This window comes from Gymnodraco acuticeps, unplaced genomic scaffold, assembly GCF_902827175.1.
Source record: "Gymnodraco acuticeps unplaced genomic scaffold, fGymAcu1.1, whole genome shotgun sequence".
NCBI classification, from domain to species: domain Eukaryota; kingdom Metazoa; phylum Chordata; class Actinopteri; order Perciformes; family Bathydraconidae; genus Gymnodraco; species Gymnodraco acuticeps.
Genome location: NW_022989917.1, coordinates 796,427 through 815,366, shown reverse-complemented (window position 1 = coordinate 815,366; position 18,940 = coordinate 796,427).

Here is an 18,940-nt window from a genome sequence, read left to right as displayed (position 1 = left end):
CCGCAGATATCAAGGAAAGGGTAATAATCTGATCAGATGCTTTAACCTTTCCAATTAAAAGAACTATCTGGAGTGAAGATGAAGAAAGATTTATAAGAGTTACAAGTCTGATACTCCATCTGGAATATGCCAGCCTATTGGCACACAGCATAAATGTGGTCCGAGTAGCAGACCTGCCAGTGAGGGAAGACATAGCAGAAAAAACAAGACACCGTAGCTTGTAGGAACAAGACAAGGAGAAGGGAGGGGAAACTTCCAGAGAAGGCAGGGCAGACACCTCCAACAATTCAAGCTCAGGAAGAACCAGAGAATGCAGAGCAGACACCTCAAACAGTTAAATCTCAGATAGTGCCAGAGAATCAGATGCAGAACCAACAACCAGGAGGTTTCCAAGGAGGCACAGACAGAAGACGTTTACGGTTTGAGGGATGTTACCATTGCAACCAAATGGGCCATTGGACCAGAGATTGCCCGCAACTACTAAGGCAACATGCACCAAACAATGGCCCTCCATGTAGTTACCCTGGGGGAGGTTTCCATGATTACGACAGAAGCAGGGGGTCTCAGGGATGTCAAAGACGAACAGCATTGCCAAACATGACCCAAATGCCACTGACACCCTGGTATCAACCACAACAATGAGGAAGCTCAGAGGGCCAGACCACCAGGTGTTGCATCTTCAGCACAAGGGTATTTTGAAATCCAGCTACATTGAGCCATATATGTCACCACAGAAGGGAGAGGTTTAATGTTTAATGTAAAAACAGAATCGAGAGTAGCATTTGCATTTACACATAAAGCATCCACAGAATATAACATTTAGCAGACTATTTTTGTAATTATGAGAAGGAAAGAGATTACGAGTGATGTTGTTCCCCCACACAGAAAACTGTTGTGTCCACACAGCTAGTGAGGTCAAGACGATGGTGTTTCCACCCAAAAATATGAAGACGGAAACCTAGTACTCGCCCAAGACGGAGGATCCATACCAAATCCTCCTGTTTACACCGACTGCAGTTCAAGGGGCGGCCACCTGACGTGGAGCTGTTGAGACCTAAAAACAGAAACTCGCTTCTGCTGTGGTGAAGTCTGGCTACAAAGGGAGGTGTCCGATAGGGTCGCTTGTCTCAAACCAGTGAAGAAGTCAACAAGAACCCAGCAGAACTAGAGAGTGACTGTTAGCGGGAGAACAGTGACAGAGCGACAGAGCGACAGAGACTGGCACAACATTTTCCAGCCAGTACATAGATAGACCCCGTCAGAAGACCGGGGCTGTGTTTAAAGGGGAACTTCATTTATTGTTAGTGGAAGTGTAGTTTTTTAGTCAAACAATTATGTGATTTATGGAGTCAGATTATATTTTTCTCAAACACAATTTTATAATCGGTCTGAAGTATCTGTTTTAAGGCAATGAGCTGCAGATTAAATAACATAACACTGATTGAGAGCTTGGATGAAGAAGTTGTAGGGTTTTAACAACAGTTTAAAGAATCAGTTTTTATTTATTTATTCTTGAGTAATTTTACTGATTTATAATGTAGTGCGTAAGGCACCATCTCATTTTGAGCGAGGGGCACCAGCCCTTCATGCATGTCACCCTCTGTGAGAATGGTTCGTATGTTTCCCTCTAGTTTAGATAAATATTATTTTATTATATCTTTGTTCAGCAGTATCAAACAATCCTCTAATCCTAGAATTATTGAGACGCATTAGCGACACCAGGGGTATTGTTTTACGCAGCAACAATGATGCATAATACCAGGACAAAAGCCATTATTGCAACAAGTAAACCATTTTTGTGCTAATGGCAGATTTGAGTGAATATGTTTTTATACCATCAGAAAGCCATACATCATACGATATTTTGTACGCCTTATGGGTACACGGAGAAGTTATATTTATTTAATGCAACGTTATGGGTTTTACATGTCCTGTTCAGAATAGGGTAATCATTGCAATATTAATTGAGCATGTTCTGCTCAAAGGAGGGAGTGTCATGATTATACAGATATGTTGATTTCAGTGACGTTGTAGTTAGTAAATAATAACATGTAGTTAATAATAGGTCTCATGACGACAAAAGGTATGCCAAAGCTTGGGCCTCCTCCAAGGAGGGAGTGGTCCAGTTTTGGATATTAGACGAATAGAAGTGATGAATATGTCAGAACTCTGAGTAATATAATCTAAGTTTTGTCTACACAGGCTAAGAAAGCTACAGAGATACCAGACGAGACACCAGAAGAGACTCCTGTTCGGCCAGGTGATTGGGTGAGGGTGAAAGTTCACAAAAGACAGTGAGCTGATCCCCGGTGGACGGAACAGTGAGAAGTTGTAACGAACTTCACACGCGCTCCGGTTTAAAGGTAAAGAAAAAGGAGCAAATTGACACCACCTCACACATTGTCACCCTTCACTGGCAACTTCCAGAACATTATTGGGAGTTAGGACTGATTTGGCAGAGCTGGAACAAAACAATAAATAGAAATAAGATAAAGATAGAAACAGCTCAAAAGACGAATTGTCTATAGATTTTTATAGATAGTACACTAAAGTGAAAACCTATTTTTGTTTTACATCTCCCCTAGGGATAAGAGTCAGAATAGCATTGTTGATTGTGCTCATTACACTTGGCACCTTTCTGGTTGGATGGGGAGTACAATATCAAGTAAGACATGGATCCATTAGTCCACTCATAGAGAATGCCCACATCACTAACAAAACTCCAGCTGTGTTTCAGAGAGTTTCACTTATCCCTAGAGCCAAAAGATCAGCTGAGCAACAAGAGGAGGAGTTAGAAATACTTGGTCCCAAAGGTGAGGCGGTTACAATCAAGATGATTCACCCCCCATATATGCAGTTCTTGTATCAAATGATGAGATGGGTTTAAGTGATTGGGATATGTAGGTGATGGAAATTTACAGATTAGGGGAATCTAAAAATACACTGGATCCATGTTTTAGTCTGTGCCAGAAACACCCCTGTTAAGTTTATGGACAACCAACCGGTGAACTGAGCACAATTATTGAAAAATGATTACAGTAGAAACAGGCTACTAACCCACAAGTACAGCTTTGTACGTACAAACTCTATGAACAAAATTCCCCAGCAGATTGTGGCGACATTGCAGATATGTCCAGTCACAAAAGTTACTTATGTTCTAAATAACAGTGAGATTTAAAGTAATGGAGAAAATATGGGGACGTTCTTTTATAGTGTGTGAAATATGTGGTGCTTGAAACATGTAGGTATTTTTAATTTATAGAAGAAAATGGTTTCCTGAAAGAGTAATTGGAGTAGCCATGTTAACAGTGGGTGGAAACAATGTTTAGGGATATGGCACAACCATTAGTAGACATTAATTGGGTTTAGATGACATTTAACATCTAAGACAGATAGTAAGATTAGGAAAATAGAGTGGAAAGGATTAGATATATTTTACCTCAGTGTGTTAGAATTAGCTATAGGTAATGCCTCCCGAGATCTCTCTCTCTCTCTCTCTGCCTGTCAGACTGCTACGACCCCATCTTCAGACAAATGACCTCACCACAGGAGACTCCTCCTCCGGTTTAAAGACAGACAACCCGAGCTGAACCAACAACCACCTGAGGCATCCAGAACCATCTCCACCTGAGGCATCCAGAACCATCTCCACCTGAGGCATCCAGAACCAAACCAGCATGCTGACAAAGAGGCAAACTCTCATCGGTCCCTCAAACAGGACATGAAGTTCCAAACTGAGCCGCGAGATTTGGCACAAGCGGAGTGTGGGACATGAGACCAGAATACACCACTCCATGCAACAGCGTAGAGACTGAAAAGGAGGAGATGAAATGCAAAGCAGTTGGGCCACTGAAAGAATTACAGCGGGAAGATCCAAGTGCGGATGGACTGAGGAGAAGACAGGATGGAGGAGGAGACAGAACCAGAGGAGTTGGCATGGGCCAGCAGAACGTGAGGGGGTCGTGGCTTGACGACCAGAGGGGGAGAGAAGGAACACCGGAGTGAGTGAGTTTACACATAAACACACTTATTAGAAAATAATCCTAAAAACACACTGAGGGTAGAACATATTATTCAATCTTTTCATAATATAAACAAATTATTCTTATAGAGATTCTTATTCATGTGAGAATTTGGGGAAGATTTAATTTGTTACAATATAGATAGCAGGCAAATCTTTATTTGAATGGAAAATGTTAAAGGTAGAGCTGGAACCAAGCCAAAGAAAGTATTCCAATCTAGAGTATTGGTTTCTCCATTGTAGCATGGTTATTACAATAGGAGAACTGTTAAGGTGGAAACCACATTTGTTTGTCGTCCAAGATGTAGAGTTTTAAAAAGACACTAGGCAAAGAGCGATTGAAGATTTTAATTTTGAAAAAACTAGTACAATTGGGAGTAATACATGCGGGGCCTTGGATCACTCATTTTAATGGTGCATATTTTCAACAATAAATATCGTTCAGGGAGAAGGGGTTGCTCAACCCACCCTGCAGATGTTTTAAATCTTACTTACAGCTTCAGAGGGAGCGCACGGCACCAGAGTATGAGTTTTAAAAGACAAGTGCCACCACCTCCTAATGCTCCTCCATTTAATCAGTGATGACCTGACATTTAGAGATGTTATTTAAAAGGAGAAACATATCTGCCATGAGTGAACATTCCTGAATTGAACTACAAACCATTAATGAAATGACTTCTGTTTTTGAAGTCCTTGTTAGAGCACCCAAGGTTCCACACACTGTTAAAGGGGGTTAGCATAGTTATTTAAGTAGACCAGAAATGAAAATAAATGAGTATAATGAGTTATTGATATTCCACCGGTTTTCACACCATTTCAAGGACTTTATCACTGTATTAGAACAGACCACCCCAAAGCCAGTAGGGCTAAGAGACCAGTCCCAGGGGGAGTTTAGGCTCCAGGGTACAAGGATAGCATAGGGGCGACCAGGGGAGGCCTAAATGTAGCACTCATTCCATGTCCTAAAATACCGATTGATCACGACGGCCTCTTCTAGAGAACATATTACTTTCATACCTTAAATGGTATGAAAGGAGGGAGGGTAAATTTCTCATGAGGAGACAGTTACAAATGCTAGTAGAACAAGACGGCCCACCCCAATACAGATGTTGATGAAAATGATGAGTTAGTTTGAATGATGTTAAACGATATGGATGTTCAGAGATGAGGTTGTTCAATGAATGTCCAGCCGATGTGACTCTTTAAATGATGAAATCATCTGAAGAAGTGAGCAAAATAAAATGCTAAAATGGAGTGAATCCATTTCACTGAACTCTATACTATTCCAAGATAGTGTATTTTTATTTTTAATTACTCTATACTATTCCAAGATAGTGTATTTTTATTTTTAATTACTCTATACTATTCCAAGATAGTGTATTTTTTGTTTTATTATTACATTACACTGGTACAGGATAGTTTATTTCATTTTTATTATTTTTCACTGTTCTATATGGTAGATTTCATGTATTTTCGAATCATTACAATTCTAAAATGAATAGTTTATTTTCACTTTGTAAAAACAAGTGCCTTAACACTGAGCGTGGTATAAGAACGGTTTCTGTGAAAGGAGGGAGGAAGAAATGTTCAGATACCAAGCCATTGCTGCTATTTTGAAGAGCCATATTGAATGTTAACACTAGAAGTTATGCACAAGGGAAAACTTTTATGTTTGAACACAGTCAAAGTATTTTTGTATTTTTGTAAAGTTGAGGATATTCGCACTATTCCATTTTGATTGTATGTTTTTGATATGAATGATGTACTATGCAGAGTTCAGATGAAGAACTCATTGATTTCAGTATTATACACACCTTTTAGGTGTGTAAGGAGGGACTGTTAGAAATTAAAATCAATGTTTTGATGGCATAATGTACCTTAAATGTACCTTCAGTTTAAATGCTGTTTTATACTGAAAAACCAGAAAATTATTGTGCACAACCAGATAAGCTTTTATTCTGAAAATCCTTCATCTCCGGTTAGCATGTGGCTAGTTTACCATTTCTTATAAAGGTTAATTTAGTAGCGAAATGACATGGAGTGATGCACACCGAAACCTACTGATTTTAACACTGCAACTATAGAAGTATTATTATTGCTGAATATTGAATAAAGTTATTGTTTACAGACGTGGGTAAGATGTGACAACTTCCGGAATGACCAGAAACCAAACCAGCCGTGAAGTATTTTCTGTATTTTTTAGAATATTAACTACAACGTTTAGAATGTGTTAAAGGAAAAGTGATGAAAGACAATATGAGGAGAAGAGTCGTGTTTAAGTATGTATTGAATGTACAATGCCTGAATCCTCTGTTTAAACGTAACAACGGACATTAAGATGTGGAGGGCCGGCCCGCAGGGAGGAGCCTACAGAAGCTATATAAGAGCAGCACCTGAGCGGTTCGGCCTCTTTTCTCTGCTAGCGAGGGCCAGAGACAGCTGCTTTTCTGTCGGACAATATCCTGTTTGTGACTGTACCGCGCCTTTTATTAATTAAAGTACCAATTTGAAAACATCTCAGAGACTCCATTTAGTCTCCTTTTTAAGCTTCTCTTTCCTGGACGCGAGAATAACCATCACAGTTAACACTTACCACAGTATCTGGCACTATATCGGATAGGACTACCATACTAAATTGTTTTAATGAGCATTTTGTGTCCTGTGGCTCTCTGTTTCATTCTGTTTCTAATTCTGCTTCTGTGAACACCACAGTCGGTGACTCAGAACAATGTGGTCTGGAAAACCCCTTCAGTTTTACTCCTTTTACTGTTGATGTTGTTCGTGAAGTCTTAACCAAGCTAGATCCTAAAAAGCCGGCTGGTCCGGACAACGTAGAACCTTTCTTTTTAAAGATAGCTGCAGATTTTATTGCTCCACCTCTTACTACTCTTTTTAACCTCTCCCTCAGCACGAACAAAATCCCAAAAGTATGGAAGTCAGCTTATGTCCTGCCACTACTAAAAGGAGGGGAGGCCACCTTATTAAACAATTATAGACCCATCTCTAAGTTGTCAGTTCTGGCTAAGGTTCTTGAACGCTTAGTGAGTGAACAGGTAAAGGAGTTTTTATGTAACAATGACATCCTGTCTAAACATCAGTCAGGCTTCAGAAAGCAACATAGCACCATCACTGCCACAATGAAAGTGGTAAATGATATTACGAGTATTTTAGATAATAAGCAGAGTTGTGCAGCTCTATTTGTTGACCTATCCAAAGCTTTTGATACTGTCGATCATTGCATTTTGAAGCAAAGGCTGGTCAGTATAGGCATGTCCAGCCATGCAGTAGGGTGGTTTGTAAACTACCTCTCTGAAAGATCCCAATGTGTTCAGTTTGATGGGCTGTCTTCTGAGTGGTTAAACATCACTAATGGTGTACCACAAGGTTCAGTTTTAGGTCCGCTATTATTCTCTATCTATATTAATAGTTTAGGTGAAAATGTCGAAGGACCAACCTTACATTTGTATGCGGACGATACCGTTATGTACTGTGCAGGTCCCTCGATTAACGAGGCTGTTGTTAAATTACAGGCTGTTTTTAACATTATTCAGGCTCAGCTCTCTGAGCTTAAGCTTCTTTTAAATGTGGATAAAACCAAGGTAATGCTCTTTTCTAAAGCTAAAGCTAAAAATACACCAGAGACTGCTTTGGATATTGTAACTACGCAAGAAATACAACTTGAAGTGGTTACCTGTTACAAATACTTGGGTATCTGGCTTGATGACTGTCTCACTTTTAAACTTCATGTCAATAACCTGCTTAAAAAGCTGAGGGTTAGGCTAGGTTTCTTTTACAGAAATAAGTCCTGTTTCTCGCTTGAGGCCAGGAAAAGGCTAGTCACTGTGACCATTTTACCTGTGCTGGATTATGGTGATTTGTTATATATGAATGCACCTGCCAATTACCTGAGCAAGTTAGATGCTGCGCATCACAGTGCACTGAGATTTTTGACAAATTGTAAAGCACTTACGCATCACTGTACCCTGTATACCAAGGCGGTTATGCCATCACTTACTGTACGGAGGCTCAGTCACTGGTACTTTTTCATTTACAAAGCCATGTTGGATAAACTACCATCTTATATCTGCTCCCTGATCTCTCTGCGAATTGAAAGTACTTATTGCCTGTGATCGCATGCTGTGGTTTTATTAAATGTGCCAAGTGCTAGGACTGTCTTAGGGAAGAAAGCTTTTAGATGTGCAGCTCCACTAACATGGAACAGTCTGCAAAAAGAATGGAAAATTACTTTAATTAATTGTGTTTTTAAAGCTCGGTTGGATGCTACAAAATCAGATGCTGTTGGTACCTGTACTTGTGGTTAAATATGTAAATTGTAATCCCTGTACATTTTGCTGTATGATGTCCTTTTGTTGTTCTGTTGTTTATGTCTTCTTGTGGAACCTACTGCTGCAGGTCTCCCTTGAAAAAGAGATCATTGATCTCAATGGGATTTTACCTGGATAAATAAAGGTTTTGAATTGAATTGAATTGAACAAATTAGGCCTAACAACTTTACCCGCTTTCTCTCTCTCATTGCAAATGCAGATCGAGCCGGTCTTGATGTTGACGTTGAAAGTTGTCCCACAGCTGAAGTCCCAACTCTGGGGAAAACAGTTGGAATTGCTCCCTTCTTCAGGATCAAGCTCCTCTTTGTCGCAATGCCCATCTGCGCTCGTAGTAGAGCACTTTCATCAAAGGAGTCCCTTGTGAAGTGTTCACTGCACAGAACACTGTATTTGGTAGGCTCCCAGTCCTTCCTGGTTCTCTGTACTTGCTTTGCCCATGCCTTTGACAGATCTGTAGAAATAAAATAAATCCAACCATTAATAGTCAAAAGATAAGCTCTCTATTCTATAGGTAATCTATTATGACATCATTAACATGGCCATGGAAGTCAATTTAGATGAGGACAATATTTTGTCATAGATCTAGACAAGGGTGTAACTTTGGTTTGAGAAGTGGGGGGGACACAAAACAGGGGGTCCTCCGCAATGAAAAATGTTCTCGATTTAAATCCATTTCCTGCCTTTCTACAAATATATTAGGGACTATAGTGTTAACAAATCCAAAAAAAATGTGTAGTGTACATATTGAGTGTGCACACTTATCTAGTATCCTATCCATGTGAACCTGTTTTATTTGTGATGACCTCACACCCTCTAGGGGGGTCCGGGGGCATGCACCCCGGGAAGATTTTTTTCTTTAAAGTGAAGTTGAATGCATCAATCTGGTGCACTTTGAGGGCAACATTAAGAGATTTATGGATACAGCTCTCAACACTCATATGAAACATATATTTCAATAATCAAAAAACATTGGAAGGATTTCTTAACCTATTTTATACAACTAATATTACATAGATGGAAATATTTGTTTACATAGATGACCAAACCAACTGAGATAACTTAAGCTACAGTTTACAATCTAAACACTCAGAGTCCTTTACCTCCCTGAGCTGACGTTATCTCTCTCAGTCCCACAGGAGAGGACTCTCCCTCTCCTTATTGTTGAAACAGCTAATCTCCGTTAGCTCCGAGCTAGCACCAGATGCTAACAACCTCCCTCTCTCTCGCTCTCGCTCTCGCTCTCGCTCTCGCTCTCGCTCTCGCTCTCGCTCTCGCTCTCGCTCTCTCTCTCTCTCTCTCTCTCTAATTCAAAGGGGCTTTATTGGCATGAAAGTTAAATTAAACAATGTTGCCAAAGCATCACAATACAAAATAATTAACAACATTAACATACATTTCAAATGTTTACATATTATTGATGATATATATATACAGTGATACAATTACATTTCAGTGTGTGTGTGTGTCTCATTCACTGTCCCTCAGGTTGTGGCATGTGTATACATATTGGGCAGCAAGATGTGTCTTGTCTCCTTCTCCTAAAAGTACTCTCAGTCTTGAGAGGTCATCAACCTTCTTGAAACCTGGAATTACAGAGTTCAACTTGTTCCAGTAAATGCTCCTTACTTCGTTGAATGTTTGGCACTTCAGGAGGAAGTGCATCTCTGTCTCAGTCTCACCTGTCGTACAGTGACCACATATTCTGTTCTCTTTTGGTTGCCAGGATCTTTTGAGTCTTCCTGTTTCGATTGCCAGTTTGTGGTCACTGAGCCTGTACTTGGTTAGGATCTGTCTCTGCTTTCTATCTCTGACAGTAGAGAGATATTCTGCCAGCTCATACTCTCTGTTTAGAGCCAGGTAACATTCTAATCTACTTTGGCTTTTAGTTTCTTCTTTCCAATGTTGTAAATAGTTGTCTTTGCATTGTGTTATAATGCGTTTGACTGTGATTGGTGTTTGGAGAGCAGTGTTGCTGAGAGACTGGTCAGAGTGGCTCTGAGAGGGGGCAGCTAGCCTCAGCACCAGCTGACATAGGGGACTCTTCTCTGCGGTTAGTTCTTGGCTTTGGAGGGCTTTGGAGTGGAGGGTGTCTCGGGGGCTGGATCTAAGGTGGTTAAAGAATGTTAGTGCTCTCTTTTGAGTGTTAATGATCAGTGGGTATCTGCCTAATTCTGCTCTACATGCATTTGTTGGTGTTTTTCTCTGAACACGTAAAATGCATGCTCGTGAACTGTCAATGGGGAGGGGGGGTTCTCGTGAACTGTCAATGCGGGGGGGAGCCTCGCTGCGTGGAAACGGCCCGTTGAACGGACCTCTGTCGCCTGTCAGCGCAACTTAAATGATGCTATTTAAAAACATAAAAAATAAAGGGTGGTGCCGGCCGTCAGCGAACCGAGCCGGCCCGCTGAAGACCGGCTGTTCTGTGATTCTCCAGAACACACAGATGGCCAGTCCGCCCCTGCTACAAACTATAATGCGAAACGCATTCAAGGTTTAACTTTTTTTTTAAATATAGCACCAAATTGCAACTAATCTATATCTGGCACTTTTCACATTGAAAATTTGCTCTTTTATTAAATAAACTAAACGCTTTCATTTTAAGTTGTGAGTTTAGTGTTTTTGACCCTAAGAAACACTGATGCATTAATCAAACAATAATCCACAGCTCCTCTCTCTGCTCTTGAGGATTTAAAAAAAAAAAAAATCCCAATGCCACCCCCCAGGGCTGCGACTGTGCAGTCGATTGATAGGTCTCAATAATAATTTCAGTGAAAAAGTTATAAAAACGCAGCAGATAACGCACCGCCAAAGCATCGTGAAATCTTCCAAGAGTTAAAGTTATTAAAACATTTCTGCAGCAGGCCATGTAAACGTTGGGAAAAATAACTGAGGTTACCTACTGTAACCCCAGCTTCTATGAGTAAATGGCGCAGCCCTCTAAGGCTATCACTATTGGGTAATCCCCCTGCGCCCCCATGCAGCACTGAAACACTTTTAGTCCACGCCCACCCGCAAGGTGGGCCCCACCCTCGGGCCTCCTTCCGGTATAAATAGGAAGGAGGCCCGGCAATCTGCTCCCATACAAAATAACTTTTCTTCAGCTATTCGTAGAGCCAGTGGGGCCCAGCGCTTAGAGGGCTGCGCCATTTACTCATAGAAGCTGGTAGGGGTGTAACGGTTCACAGAAGTCACGGTTCGGTTCATACCTCGGTTTGGGGGTCACGGTTCGGTACGGGTTCAGTACAACAAGGACAAGCTGTTATTTATTTTTAACAGTAGTGCAAGTTTTGGTATGAAAATAAGGAACTCTAACATTTGGAATCATTAACTGTATTACACAGTTAAAAACGAACCACAAACAGTAACACTCAGATGGCCATATTATTTATAATGGCTGATGTCAAACTAAAAGGTTAAATAAGCTGTACAACTAAAAAGAATGTCTTGAAAATATTAAAATAAATAATAAGAAAGTGTTTGAATCACAATCAATAAAAGGCAATTTATTTTATATTTTGACATCAGGAGATGTTATACAGTTCTGTATAACATCTCCTGATGTCAAAATATAAAATAAATACAATGATAAATATAAAACAAAATAAAATCTGTACCTTTAGGAGCAATGTCTAACATGTGTAATTAACTGTGAGTGTGTGAGGCCATTATGCCTAAATAAAGGTACTCAAGCTTTACTCTATTTTCAAGTTTTTCTTCAAAAATATGAGTTTGTCTACGTTGTCAGTGAGGGCAGATCTGTTGGCGGTAACTATGTCACCTGCCGTCGAGAGAACCCTCTCGCTGGGGACTGAGACTGACTCGGATGTGATTGAGCATGTTTGACGTGTTACCACTAGCATACCGCACCGCTGTCGAATAACGCCGACACACCGTCCTCGTCCGATCTACAACTCGCACCCCATCATTGTTGTAGTCCACAGGGAACCCGAAAATGTTCCCACACACCTGATTTAAAAGAAGCAGGTGGGTCTTATAGCTCCTGTGTGTTGTGTGAACTCACCATAGCTAACTGTTCTTCTTGTTGTGTTTTGTTCTTGTTCTTCATTTGTTATTTACGGGCGGCTGGCTTTTAGGCGCAATACCGCCCCCTGGATTATATATAGTGTAATACTGCCCTGAGTGACAGACTTTTTCCCACTCGTAAAAAAAGGCGTATTCGCCGTGTGACTGCATGTGCCGAACCGTGACGTCCGAACCGTGACGGTACGGGACGAATACGGATACCGTTACACCCCTAGAAGCTGGGGTTACAGTAGGTAACCTCAGTTCTATTTCGTATATGGCTTCGCCCTCTAAGGCTATCGCTATTGGGTTAAGGGCGAAGCATGATGTAGTCTGCGCCCCACTGGGTCCACCCGGCACTAGAAGCACAGACACACCTGCTCAATAACTCCTCCCTGCCTGATGTGCCATGCGTAATGGCACGTCACCGTCCCTGGAACATAGCAAAACATGCCTATCTTCCCGACAGGGTGAAAGCTGGGAACAATACATACCGGCCGCTGTGAGAAAGTAGAGACGAAGGTCCCACCTTGTCCAGCGATCATAGCTCTCTGCGTATCAGACAGGTAGGAGAGCGCCCAGCTGGATCTCTGACCAGGCACTCCGTACAAAGTGTGTCAGAGGAAAAAGGAATCTCCCCCCTATAAGAGGGATAACGGGGCCGCTCTCCGCGTGCCGAAAGGCAGGAGAGAGGCGCACAGCTGGATCCCTGACGTCACTCACTCCGACAGGACACCCAGTACAGGGTGCGTCAGAGAGGAATGGGAGACATCCCTCAAATAAAAATGAATAAATGAACAGGGGGAAGACCAAGATGCAGCCGTGCAAATATCTTCCACTGACATTCCTCCGTGCAACGGCATGAAGGAGGAAATTCCTCTGGTGGAGTGCGCCTTGATATTCTCCGGGGGCTCCACCCCAGAGGAGACATATGCCTGTGACACAGCCTCACACAGCCAGTGTGACAGCCGTTGTGCAGACAGAGGTTGCCCGATTGAGCGCTCTCTATAATGCACAAACAGGCGCTGAGAACGGCGCCAGGCCGCCGTGCTCGCCACATAGCAGGACAGCGCGCGCACCGGACAGAGGAGATGAGATGTGGCTTCTTCCTCCGATTTATGAGGAGGCGGAAAAAACCCATCCAGGGTGATCACTCTTGACCTATAAGAGCTTGTGATGACCTTTGGCATAAAGGCTGGGTTAGGACGCAGCACAGCCGAACTGCCATCTCCTTGGATCCGGAGGCATGACGGGCCACAGAGAGAGCGGATAAATCACTCACCCTTTTTGCTGATATTAGAGCCAAAAGCAGTACTACTTTGGCTGATAACATTTTAAGGGGAACCTGCTCTAAAGGTTCAAATGGGGCTTTGCTTAGTGCTCGTAACACCAAAGCCAAATCCCACAGTGCGCGTGATACCGGTCTTCGTACCCCTTGCAGAAAACGTTTCGTCAGGGGGTGACTGAACAACGTCCCGGCTCCGAAACCCACGTGACAAGATTATATGGCAGACGCATACCTTGATTGTGCTGAAAGCCTAATTCCTGTCCAACAACAGCTGGAGGAATGACAGCACGTGAGGCAGGGGGCACGTAGTGGGGTCCAGGCTTCTTTCTACACACCAACGCTGGAACGCTGTCCACTTGGCTGTGTAGGACGCTCTGATAGACGCGGCCCTGGCTCCCTGAATGGTGCGTACAACATCTTGAGAGAGACCCAACCTCTCTAAGTGTTCCCGTTCAGGGGCCATGCCCATAAGTGCTGGCCTATCACTGGGTGACTGTAGATCGCTCCCTCCACCTGCGAGAGAGCGTCCCCGCGCCACGGAATTTCCCACGGCCTGCCTGACAGCGTACGCGGTAGGCATGGAAACCAGGAAGCGCCCGTGCGCTCCGGGGCAATTAGGATTACTGATAGCCGCTCCTCCTGCACTCAGTCCAGTAACCGAGGAATCAGCGGGACTGGTGGGAAGGCGTACAGCAGTCCCCTGGACGATGTGCGAACGCGTCCACCCCCAGGGGGTCTTGCGCTGACAGGGAGAACCAGAGGGTGCATTGCGCGTTCCCGCGTGCGGCGAACAGATCCACCTCCGCCCTCCCGAACCGGCTCCAAACTTGGGCGATCAGCTCGGGATGTAGGCTCCAATCCTCCTGGCGAGGACCTCCTCTGGACATGAGGTCTGCCCCTTTGTTCAATTTGCCGGGCACATACATTGCTCTGATGGAGAGCAAGTGTGCGCGCGCCCAGATCAACAGCCGTCTGGCTGTGTTCAGAAGCTGCGCTGAGCGTACACCGCCTTGGCGATTGATGTAGGCTGCCGCGGCTCTGTTGTCTGTGCGAATCAATACATGCTGATTCTGCAGTAACGGGGCAAAATGCTGAATTACTCTCCGTATGGAGATCAATTCCAGCACGTTTATGTGGAAGGACATGTGAGCCGGCCACTGTCCTCCCACTGCCTTCGACACGCACGTTCCTCCCCACCCTGAGAGAGATGCGTCTGTGAACACCGAGATGTGTGACGTAACTCTGCCCAGGGTCACACCCTCTGACAGGACGTGGGGACTTTTCCAATAGGTTAAGTCTGAACCCACGGACAGAGGGATGGCCACCATGCGCCTCTTCTGTCGCACGGGGTCGATGCGTAGGCGAATAAACCACCTCTGGAGTCTCCTCATGTGAAGCATAGCCGAGCAGCCGCATCACGGAGAGGGCTGTCACCACGCTGCGGGGTGTGACGCGTCGAAGGAGAGCTGTCAGCGTCTCCACTCTCTGCCGTGAGAGTCGCGCTCTCATACGGGCTGAGTTCAATTCCACACCCAGGTAAACAATACTCTGGGAGGGAAGAGGACAGCTCTTTTTCCAGTTTATCATGAAACCCAGCTTTGACAGATGCGAAATGAGTTGTACCGTCTGTAAAGCCACTTCCTCCCTGGAGCGAGCCATCAGCAGCAGGTCGTCCAGGTAAAACAGTACTCTCATCCCTCCTCTGTGTAGCGGCTGCAATGCCGTCTCTACACAGTTTGAAAAGGTGCGTGGAGCCAGGGAATAACCGAACGGCAGACGGTTGTACTGGTACGATATTCCCTGGAATGAAAACCGCAGGAATTTCCTGTGTTGTGGGATGATGGGTACGTGGAAGTATGCATCCTTTAGGTCTATAGAGGTGAACCAGTCTCCCTGGTGAACACACTCTAGCACCCTTTTGACCGTCAGCATGTGAAAAGGCCTTTTCATTATTGCCTTGTTGAAAGCTGACAGATCGAGGATGGGTCTCATTCCCCCCGTCTTTTTCGGGATAAGAAAGTAGCGGGAGTAATACCCCTGATTTTATTCCCCTTGGGGAACCCTGGAAATAGCCTCTTTCAACAGGAGTTCCCGTAGCTCTGTTTGGAGCGCAAGACACTGTTCTCGGGATGACAAGCGTGTCTCCTGTATCCCGTTGAACTGTGGGGGGGGGAGGCGAACTGCAGGGTGTACCCTCTGCTGATCAGCCTGCTCATCCATCTGTCCATCAGACACACGCGCTGCCACTCCGAGAAACGCTGAGAGCGGACGCACATGCTCGAGATATGTTGTGGTCGTCATGACGACGAGCCACGCCAGAGCCCTCGCTGCCGCTGCCCGTGAGGCAACCCAAGGTGGGCCTAGACGACAGGGCTGTGAGGAGGCCTCCACACGCTGCGTTTCACTCCGACTCATCATGAGGCGCGTACACGCTCAGAGGATGAGTGGAGGTGTGTGCAGTGACATTCACATGAGGCGTTACCACGGCGCTCATGGGCTTATTGTGACAGTGTGTAGGTGGCGTATCTCGGACAGAGGAATGCCGCGAGGTCTGTGGTTTAATAACCGAAAAGTTATAACCACCAGGCCTCTGCAGCGAACCCTGCTGCCTACTAATCAACAGATTGGAGGCAGCTGGCGTAGTTACTGCGCTCTGCAGTTTATTAACCGATTACAGATTAACAGATTAAAATGTGCAGGCTTTTGTAACGAACCCTGCTGGTTATTAACCGATAGGTCATAGGCAGCTGGTTCACCCAGAGTGGGGGATATGTGAAACACATTTGAAACTGATGACTACCCCCCCTCTCCACTGGTGGCGGGGCGGAGGTGCGGGACGGTGCCCCTGCCGGACGAGTCTGACGCCTCGGCTGCGGTTGCTGTGAGCGTCTCTCTGCCTGTCGTTGTGGCTGGAGCCAGCCAACGTGCTGGCGGATATCATCCGCCTGCTCCGCTGCCACCTTCATGGACTCCACCATGGCTAAAAACTGGGGTCCGAACAGCCCGTCCGGGCTGATCGGAGCGTCCAGCAAGACCTTCCTGGCCGGCTCTGTAACAGCCGCCTGTTGCAGCCAGAGGTGGCGCTGGATCTGCGTCATCCACGCCGCGATCCTCGCCTGGGAGACAGCCACGGATGCGCACAGCGTGAGTGCCGTGCTGGCCGCCTTGCCGATCTCCTCCGCCTCCTCTGGAGCCACGGTGGTGGATCGCTCCACCAGCGTAACCACCGAGTTGGCCAGCAACGCGATGTTGTTTGCCGCCGCAGACGCCTGAAACGCACACTGGTGCGCCCGGTCAGCCTGGCGGGCGACATACTGGTCCCTGGGGGAGGCCAACGTAGGGCGCCGTCCGGCGATCAAGTTGGCTTGCTTAACCCCAAAGAACGCCGTCAAGCTCGGCTCCAGAACGGGGTGGTTGGGAAACCCTCCTCCGTGAATCCCTCCACCTTAGTGAAGGGAACAAAGGTGGCCACCGGAGCCCTCAGGGTCCTCGGGTTCGCCGCAGCCCTCTCCTGGTACCTCCTAATGGCGGGGAAGCGCGGCCAGATCGGGTCACTCCTGCCCATCTGAACCCGGGAAAAAACTCCGGCCATTTCATCCAGAGCCACCCTCTCCCGTCCTGGGGGAACGGGGAGACCTCTGCAGGCCGCCGCCTTGCCGATGATCTCCGGCAGCTCCAGCATGATGCCACCCAACGCCGTGGCAACGGAGAAGGGGACCGCGTGCTCGGCCGCCACACCCGTACCTCGCTCCGACACCGTCTCCCCCATCCGGGGGGGAGGGGAGAGCCGCATGGCGAGCCATGGAGGGAGACGGGGTAGGAGTCGTCTGACTCCTGCCCAGCACTCGGCTCCAGAGACAGGCTGTCGTCCCTGTGCTCCTGGACGGGCCAATCGTCCTCCTCAGCCGCAGCAGCTAGAGCGTCCGCTCTTCGCTTCCTGTCGGCTGACGGACACAATGCGAACACGCGACCTGCTGGCTGAGAGCCGCGTCCGCGTGCTCTGGCCCCAGGCAGGATTCTCATATCGCGTGTAGGTCATAGCTCATGATATACCCCGTCTTACATGAGAGACAATCACGGACACAGTTGTTGCTGAAGAAAAGAGGGAGCAGATTGCCGGGCCTCCTTCCTATTTATACCGGAAGGAGGCCCGAGGGTGGGGCCCACCTTGCGGGTGGGCGTGGACTAAAAGTGTTTCAGTGCTGCGCGGGGGATTACCCAATAGCGATAGCCTTAGAGGGCGAAGCCATATACAAAATAGAACTAATGAAGTGGGTTTATCACATTCTCTAGCTGTATGGGGGAGGCCGGTGAGTCATGTTCCTATATATATATATATATATATATATAGATATATACATATACACGTCATAATAATGCCAGGGAATAACTTGCAGAATGATGGGCATCTAGAAACAGATGTTTGAAATGTTACCTATGACTGCATCAGTTATTAATATTCCTAATATTTGCAACATATACAATATCTCTGTCACCCCTCTTTAAGAAATGGTACCTTCCAATGGGAACCGTGAAGAGGGTCCGTTAAGGGCGTGTGTTAGGTCAGGTCTAGCTTCAGGGTTGCTGGCTAGCTTTCCTTCAGGCAGAAGACTGAACCTCCGCAAGTGATTTCACATTTAACACTAGAACCGCCAGAGGTCGCTGTATACCTAAAACCGCCAACGGGTAAGATGTACCCGCTATTGATTTTCAAGGTACAATGTTCTTTTATTTATCATACAGTACAGTGAGTTTTGATCGCACAGGGATGAAACCTATACCAATATAATCTGTGGACTCTCAGCTTTTCATATGACATAGTTTGTGCAGATAACATGAAGTATAAAATATCGCTAAGAGTGCTGATTTAAACGCTTGGTGTTAGACTTGTGTTTTGTTTAGGTACAAATCTCTCTATCTATCTATAACTATCTATCAATCCATCTGTAATGTTCTGTTCTATGGACATATAATTGTCTACCTAAACAGACGACGTAGACTACTTCTCTCATTCCGAGTGTCCATCTTTATTCAACTGACACGTAACCTGCATGCATTACGTCCTCAACGTGAGCTCAGTCATCCAAGATCTTGTATTCTCCAAGATGTTACACTATCTATAACTATCAATCTCTCTCTCTCTCTCTCTCTATCTATAAGGAACCGCAGTAGACAAAAGGCGTTGCTATAGCAACACGTCATGTTTACGCTGCATTTTCTATGAGGTAAATATTACCCACTGGCGGATATGGGTATAAATGG